Below are 8,874 nucleotides of genomic sequence, written 5' to 3' on the forward strand. Positions count from 1 at the left end.
GTCCAACGTCAATTCTATGAGGAATTAATGTGTTTTACAGCATGTCCATGGTCTTCCTAAGTATGGCGCGTCATTTTAATCATCCAGTATTAAAATATTACATATACAGTCACTGTACATTTAATCGAAATCTGTTCGTAATCGCAACAGCCTTTTTTATATGGATTCAAGTTGTAGTATTATTATTCTATTCTATTCTACAGTCATTTAGCAGACGCTTTTATCCAAAGCGACTTACATTTGAGAGTAAGAACAACACAAGCATGAATTCAAACAAGATGGGACGTCATAATTAAGTGTTAGTCAGACCGCTTTTGAGTCCAGTTAGACCCAGGTGCTGTCATGTAGTGCTAGTGCAGTGCATATAATTTTTTTTTTTTTTTTTTTTTTTTAGTCATTTTATTTAAATACAGGATCACGATTTCATCACACAATATCAACTTGGTCATAAGTGCATGATTTCATCAGGCCAAGTGTTATATTGCTATGCTAATGAAGACTGCTCGTCAAATTGCTGTCAGAGGTTTTATAAATATGTGTTTTATTGCATTAATTGAGATTACAAAACACAGCGGATGAGGTTACAAAGGTGTATTCAAAGAAATCCGTGACGAGGGCAATGTAGAAAATTCAGGTCCAACTCCTCTTCACCTGTTCCCTCTTCATAATGGCTTGCCCTTTTTGGATGAGGATGTGCTGGACGAGGAAGCCCGCATCCTCAGAAGAGCATTCAGACGTGAACGAGTCTTCAGGGACAGGTCAGATCCCCTGGCCTTTGGAGATGACTATGTCATTGAGAGATACAGATTTTCAGGTGATGGACTAAGATATTTATGTAGGCTGCTGAGTCCAAAAATACAGCACCAGACAGCGCGAAGCCATGCCCTCACTGTACCACAGATGATCTGTGTCACATTGAGATGGCTTGCGAGTGGGAGCTTCCTTTATTCTGTTGGGGATGCAGAGAACCTCAATAAAGGAACCATTTGCCGGACAATCAGATGCGTTTGTCTGGCGCTGAAATCATTCAGCAATATATTCATCACCTTCCCTGGCCACAGAAGAAGTTTTACAAGATTGCAGGTAACCTCAATTTTAATGTGCACCCATTAGTTTCTAAGTATATCTGTCACAGTTGGATACTCACTATTTTTTGTTGCAGCTTTCCCTAACATCATTGGGGCAGTGGATTGCACACACATAAAAATCAGACGCCCCTCAGGTGAACATGAGGGAGATTACATTAAAAGGAAATCCTTCCACAGCATCAATGTTCAGGTAAGAGTGATTTGTGGTTATGACCTACATGAATCTGTTCTGTGCATTTAAAGACCTTAATAGGCTACAACTAAATATTTCAGATGATCTGTGATGCTGACTGCCTTGTGAGCAATTTAGAGGCAAAGTGGCCTGGCTCAGTGCATGACTCTAGAGTCTTTCGGGCTAGTCCAATTTATGAGAGACTTTCACAAGGTAGCCCACACATTTGTACTGTAAGCACCTTGGACATTGTGTGTGTAACTCTGTTTTCTAAATTATATTTTGTATTATCAGGTGAATTCTCTGGTGTGCTGCTGGGAGATAAAGGATACGGCTGTGAGTCATTCCTCTTGACTCCCCTTGCAGATCCCCAAACCCCACCACAGCAGGCCTACAACCATGCACACACCAAGACAAGAGATGACCTTCGGCCTTCTGAAATCTAGGTTTCAGTGCCTGCACCACCTGAGGATTTCCCTGGACAGAGCCTGTGATGTTATTGCTGCATGCATAGTACTGCATAACATTGCAGGCCTAAGAAAGGAGAGACCCCCCCCCCCTCTCCCCCGCTCCCATCTTCCCGGACAACATTAATGGCAGACTTGTCAAGTTTCTTCACTTAATTTTGGGATTTAGCCCCTTTATTTAATAAAAGAGCTTTTCCTGTGTGAGCATTTTGTTTAGCACTGGTGGTTCTTTGAAATTCTTTTACATTCATGAAAAGAGGACGGACACCAATGTTCTAGTTCATTTTTTTTTATTTTTTTTTTTTTATTTTTTATTAAGCAGTCATTTGTCTTGGTTGCTTGGATCCTACGACAGCAAAAGTAACAAGGATTAAAACACTGTATTGCAGATATGGTTACTGTGTGCATTGAAACACTCACTTCTCTTTCTAGTTTCTGGATTTCCAGGTCCAGTTTTCTGAGTGTCCGGCGTTTAATCTCTAGATCCAGCTCTATTTCTTGGAGCTTTCTCTTTTTGAGTCTGATTTTAACATCTGCCAGTTCTATCTCTCTCTCCAGGTGCCCTGAATAAAGCGTTCTGACAGTTTGTGAAGTCTGTAAAAGAAATGTTAGCACAGCAGGATTTGTGCATAACGTAGATGTACTTTAGCCAATACTCACAATGTTACCAGGCCGCTTAGGAGACTGTGCAGCATCCGGGTCCTGTTATACATTTTCTATTAGTACCACATCACTGACTTCATATCCTTCATGGAATAAATAAGCAGGCCAATCCCATAAAACTGACATGCCTCAAGCCTTCTGGACTCCACTGACACAGTCTCCTCATCTGCAGACGTGCATTCTGCAGCTGCAGATGTGCCTTCCCCCTGCCGTATACATGTAGCGAGAGAACTGGGACTAAGATTTCACAGAACATACCAAGCCTGTGATTTCGAGACACTGTACTAACTGGATCATCTTCTGGTGGCTCCAAAAGCGTAATTGTGTTCCCAGACACTGCAAGGTTATCCAAAGTCAGACACTATATTATATTTGATTGTGTTCCATGTGCAGAATTGCAGTACGTGATGTACCTTGTATGAAGCGGACAGTTTCTGTGGCTGGGACAGAGTCAGTTATTGTCCCTCCCTGGATCCCCTCCATCACTGGCCTCCCTTTATTTAAATGGAGGCCAGTTCCTCTGCTGGAGTCACATCCTGGCTTGGTGGGCCGCCCCCTGTGCCAGTTCTATAGGCCTTTTTTTTAACTGCTACAATCATACAGACATTGAACATGTCAGCTCATCTATTCACCTCATTTGTTCACGGTTTTCTACTTTGGAGTCACTTACCAGCCTTTTTTCCTTATAATATCCTTAACTTCGTCAGAGAACTCCGTCAGGAGCTGTTGTTCAGCGGCCGTGACGTAGGACACGCGACTTTTATCCATTTTCCGATCAGTGATTCTGTGAGCGATCGCGAGGTCTGCTTCAGTACGCCGTGCACACGCACATATCCCAACTATCTTCACCTGGCTTAACCTAGCCGCACCTTCTCATCCTGGCTCAGCAAACGTGCAACCAATTAAGCCAGGATAGGCCACGCAAGCTAGGTCAAGCTGGGCTTGCTTAATTATCCTGGATTTCTTTATTCTGGTTTCGTGCAATACCCCTCTGGTCTGGTCTGCTGCAGCCTGCAATCAGAGTAAAAATTACAGCCTTAAAACAGCTTCTTTTCCCAGCATTCTCAACACCTTAAAGCCTGAATTTATCTAGAAAATGATATAAAAACAAAATCAAATAGTTAAAAAAACAAAACAAACAAAAAAAAAAACAAAACAAATGAAAGTCATGGAATAACTCAATTACAATTAAATAATAAGTTAATTAAATAACAATAAATAAATAGAACTAAATATGTTGAAATTAAATACATTAGTAATAGAAAATAAACAAAAATAAATAAATGTATTAATTGAATTATTTTTAAAAAGTCAGAAAGGGTTTCAGGGGTTAATTCTTAATTTAATCCAGACAGAGCACATTTAGCAACATCTGGTACAATTATCATGACCTCCTTTTCTGTGCTACCAAAAGGAAGTTGCGCATGAAAATGAAATAAAATCCGGAGGCAGCTGTATGTTCGCAGAGTAACCACCGAGTGGCAGCACAGCAGCCGTCAAACAGCAGGCAAAAATATTTTCACGCTGCCTGCAAAGCTTGTCCTGACATTCATATCTGGAAACTTTTGGTATTTATCTGGTAAATTCATGCAGTCTAAAATGCTAAACACTGATGTGCACAACTTCACTATGCTCACTGAAGAATGTTACAGCTACATTTGCAGAAATAACATCTGATGAGAAAAATCCTCCAACACACCTCGCTGCTGCTTTAAGAAGAGTCTGATAAAGTTTTGTTAATCTGTAAAAAAAAGTCACTACAACCAGACCGAAGTGCAGTCCAGTTAAACTCTGTTACAAATGACTTAAACTCTCTTTCCATCCTGGGAGAAGATGTAGAGGTGCTCCAGGCTGGACTGGACACGCAAAACAGTGACCGTCTACAACAGGGGTGTCCAGCTCCAGTCTCCAGGGCAACAATCCAGCAGGTTTTCAATGATTCTCAGCTCCCACACCTGACTCTGATTAATGAGTCATTCTGCAGAACTTCATAGGCTGTTGAATCCATTTAATTTGAGTGTGTTGAAGCAAGGACACATTGAAAACATGCAGGACCCTTGAGGACCAACTTTGGATGTCACTGGTCAACAACAAGAAACAGATTCTACATCTGGAGGAAGCTGAGCTCCTTCAGGCTGAAATGTCTCACATCTTCTGCGTCTGTTGAAGCAGGAGTGTCAGACATGGTCGGCCAGAAGGAAGTACAGGTAAAGGATACCTGCTCACACAGCTGGATGCACATACAGACAGACAAAAAAGGGGAAAATAAAATAGGTTAAATTTAAAAAATAGAAAAAAGATAGTGATAATGAAGTTTCTTACCGGTCTGAAGAATGTTTTTATAGTTTCTTTTCACTTGGACGCAGGTAGCTTGTTGGCGGACGGGTTATATCTGCTTATAACATAATATAATAAAATATTATATAATAAAATCTTTTATAATAAAATCTTTTATAATAAAATCTTTTATAATATAATATAATATAATATAATATAATATAATATAATATAATATAATATAATATAATTGGAGCAGGAAAACATCTCAAACCTGCTCTAGATCCCTGACACAGGTGAAGTTTCTGCCAGGTGACCTGTCACAATGACCAGGAGAGGGCGCTCTTCCTTTCATCTGAAATAACGTTTTTATTTTTATTTAACATATTTAGGGGTTGTGGGATTCTTCTCAAATCAAACATGATTTATTCATTTGTGAAAAATGAAACAGCTTCAAGTGTCAGGCTGCTTCGTTTTATTCCTGCATGAACCGTTTCATCAGACGGAGATAAACGAGGGAGAAGAAACCATCGCTTCTCGCTCAAAGCAGAGCAAAAGCTTTAAGCTGTCTACGAAATGAAACAGTTTGCTCTCAGCTTTTTATCTTTAGGGGGGAGATGTTCTTGTCACACATATTAAATCTGCAGCTTTTTAAAGGCGTAGCTCTTTAACAAGTCTGTGTCCTGCAGTAACCTCTGCTGTCAACTGCTCGTCACGTTACTGCCTGTGGCCTCATTTCATTCCTGAAAGGAGTCTCCTTCTCCTCCCCCGTCCTGCTGTTCAGGCCTGTTTTCTCTTTCAGGCCGACGGTTTCGAAGTGAAACTGCTCATCAAGGATCTGATAAGAAGCAGCTTCACAATGTGCAGGAAAAGGAGGTTTAGCTTTGAAGCTGGTCCTGGTTTCCTCTCTCTGCTGCCTCCCCAGCCAAGCGTGAGTGGAAAGCAGCAGAATGATCTGCATGCAGACCGAGCTGCAGCTTCCTCTCTGAGCTGATGCATAACTGCTCCAAGCTGCAGCTCGTAGATCACAAAGTAATTACAGGATTCTAACCTGCCCGCTGAAAGGTTTTTATTGTAATCCGGAGACCCACCGCGGAGGCCTTGATGCGGTTCTCCTGCCTCCCACTCTGAGCTGTAATCCCTGCTGTCATGCAGCCCTGCAGGATCAGTCATTTCTATGTGACAACCTCTGGTTTTACAGAGCAGCTGAGATCCATTCGCTATGTTCTGGCTAGCGTCGTGTGTTATTTCTGAATATGTCCACACGAGCCTGGGAGCAGGATCTGTTAGCAGGCAGTCTTCCTGATTTTCAGATGAATGTTTGCAGCCACCTGAGAAAGAAAGCAAATCCTTTTCACTTTTTAGCTTTAATGCAACAGGATATAATAAAGATCATCTGGTTCTCGGTCGGTTTTTAAAAGTTAAAACATTCTGATGAATGACAGCGAGATTTTACTTTGTGCTGTGATGGCTTAAATTAAGCTAAACACAAGTTATCATTTTATTTGTATTTAAACCGTGCAGACCGCCTGCAAACAGATGCATCTCCCCCCACATCAGCTGGGATTTTTGTACGACGAGACCTGGTCATGAAGTTTCAAGACTTGGTGCAGAAGACATGAAAACCTTCTCCCGTCTCAGTTCGAAGGCCGAAGGGACAATTAGAAAGATTAGGAAGGTCCTGAAAGGGTTGAAGGGGTTTTTGTTGTTCGTTTTTGCTTAAATCTCTAAATAAACTTCAGTTCTGATCAAAATGACCAAATATGTAATAATTCCAATCATTTTAACTCTTTACATGCCAGTTTGATGAATATGACTGCATATGAAAGAAAAAACACAAACTATGGGTCATTTTCCATTTAATAGAAAAGTCCAGCCACTTTGGTATTTTTTATTAGAACTGAAGGTGGTTCAGCGATTTGAGGGGGGAAAAAAGAAAAAATAAATAAATCTCTAATGTTTTATAGTGATTTTATTTGGGGGGGGGGCTTTTGTGTCTTCTAATGACCTGAAACATGAGTAAATCTGTCCTCGGTCCTCGGTGTTCCGTTGACCCTGAAGAATAACTGAAATTTTAAAGTTCTTCAAGAGAAAAAAAATAAAATAAAAATCTTCCCGTATGACGTAAAATACGCTTCAAAAAATGGGGGAAAATGACTTGAAAGGGCACAACAGAGCATAATTAACAACAAGGACTAAACACCAGCTGGCAGAACCAGAACCTGTAGAGTCCGGTCCCGGTCCTGACACGTAGTTTGGTTATACGCTGGTTCATCAGCTTGTTAAAGAACAGCACATTGTAGAATAAACAGGTAAACACTGGAAGAGAAAGTTCACATGTTCATCAGCTCATCAGGGCCGGCCCGAGCCTTGTCCAGGCCCGAGCAGAATCTGGTTTGTGGCCCCTCTAGACCACCTCAACAACACAAGTTGATCATTTCATCCACTGAAAGTATCTTACATCATACTGGTTCTGGTTTTTAACCTTAATGAGGAAAAAGGTTTGTTAGTATTTGAAAGTAACGGAGAACCAGCAGACATTTAGTAAACACGTTAACCATTTTTTTAAAAAAGTAGGAACCAAAACAGGTAAAGTGTGGAAAAAGTTTGATCTACCACCAGGAAACAGCTTGAAACTGCAGCCGAACTCTGCTGCACTGGATTGTTTGCAGGTGCAACCATGATTAATAGTATAAATCTAGGTTTTTGTGTACATTACAATTTTTTACATAAATTGATATTTTTGTTTTCTTATTTTCATTGAAGATATGTCGACATTTCAATCACATGTGGGGCCCCAAGCAGCCGCTGAGTTCACTAACATCATGTTGAAATCAAACAAAACAGCAAATATCCTCAACTTCCTGAGTAGAGTTTGTAAAGCCCCAGAGCTGGAAGTCTTTTTTTTTTAATCCAGTGACTATGTGCAGATAAGCAAGTAAACATAATCCCAGTTCATTCTGGTCTCCTACATGCAGCCTGGAGTAGATTTACTCTGAACTACTGGTGTGAAGCGTTCTAATGTTGGTGTATCAGGTGTCAGCTGTAACCGTTACATGTCATTACAGCTGCTCATGTCGGCTTCTGTCTTCATATAATAATAACAGAAACAAAATTATTCTCCATTTTTTATTTGCTTTTTATTTTTGCAGATAGGAAAATAGCATTTCTGGTATTCAAAAACAAAAGAGCTTGTGAGTGTGTGAACACATATGCTAAACATGTATAGACACACGGCTTGTCTGTTCCACCAGATCCCGTCATGGAGGATGATTAGGGAGTCCAGGTCTGGATGTAGGTCAGTAGAAGCAGCCTGGGGAGGCTCAGACACAAAGACAGCTCTGGTTCAGACGGATAAACATGTCTGCCCGTCTGTCTGCTGTCAGACACTCTCTTCGCTCACACAGCCGGAGGCTTTTAAATAAAAAACCAGGATAAACCTACAGAGGGAAGAAGATGTGTAAGTTGCTACTTGTAGAAGTGCTCTACGTTCCAGCTGTCCTGAAAGCACCACAGCTGCTCCGGCTTTACGTCAAGATGTCCCACACTTTGTGGTAGAAAGAATCTGCTGGTCCAACACAAACAGTCCGGTTATGTGAGACATGCGGCTCTTCTTGAGAAGCACTGGTAGGTTAGCGAGCACCAAAGCGTTGAGTTTGAAGAACACGCGATAATCTCTGGGTTTCAAACAGTAAACTGGCTGAAACCTTAAGTGGTGGTCAAACTAGCTTATTCTAGAGCAGTAAATTAATGATCCATCACTGGAAAGTTTAGCTTGTTCCAGTCATTAAACTGGTGGAGGTTCCTTCAGGTTCCTCATGGTGGAGGTTATATAGCTATACCGTTTTGATAAAGTAGTCTAAACCGACAGACAAGGCAATGGTATGCTAATATGACAACGTATGCTAAACCGACAGAACACTGGCAGCTTCATTTCCTCCTCTAACCTGGGCTGGGCACACATGAGATGCTGCTGCATGTTTGTAGAATTAATATATTTTATATTGGCTTTAAACAACTTAAATATGGAGTAAGTCTTGTCCAGGCCTTGTCCGTTAAAAACCAAAATGTTTAGAGTTGCCAGCCTTCAAAGCCGATGAGTAAATCTCACGCCCTGTAACAGTGGCTGAAAGGCTAGCTGCCGGCTTCTGGTATCTCTGTTGTTTACCGTTTGTGTTCTGAAGACTTAAGGGGACAGACCGGTCAG

This window comes from Melanotaenia boesemani, chromosome 3, assembly GCF_017639745.1.
Source record: "Melanotaenia boesemani isolate fMelBoe1 chromosome 3, fMelBoe1.pri, whole genome shotgun sequence".
Classification (NCBI taxonomy): domain Eukaryota; kingdom Metazoa; phylum Chordata; class Actinopteri; order Atheriniformes; family Melanotaeniidae; genus Melanotaenia; species Melanotaenia boesemani.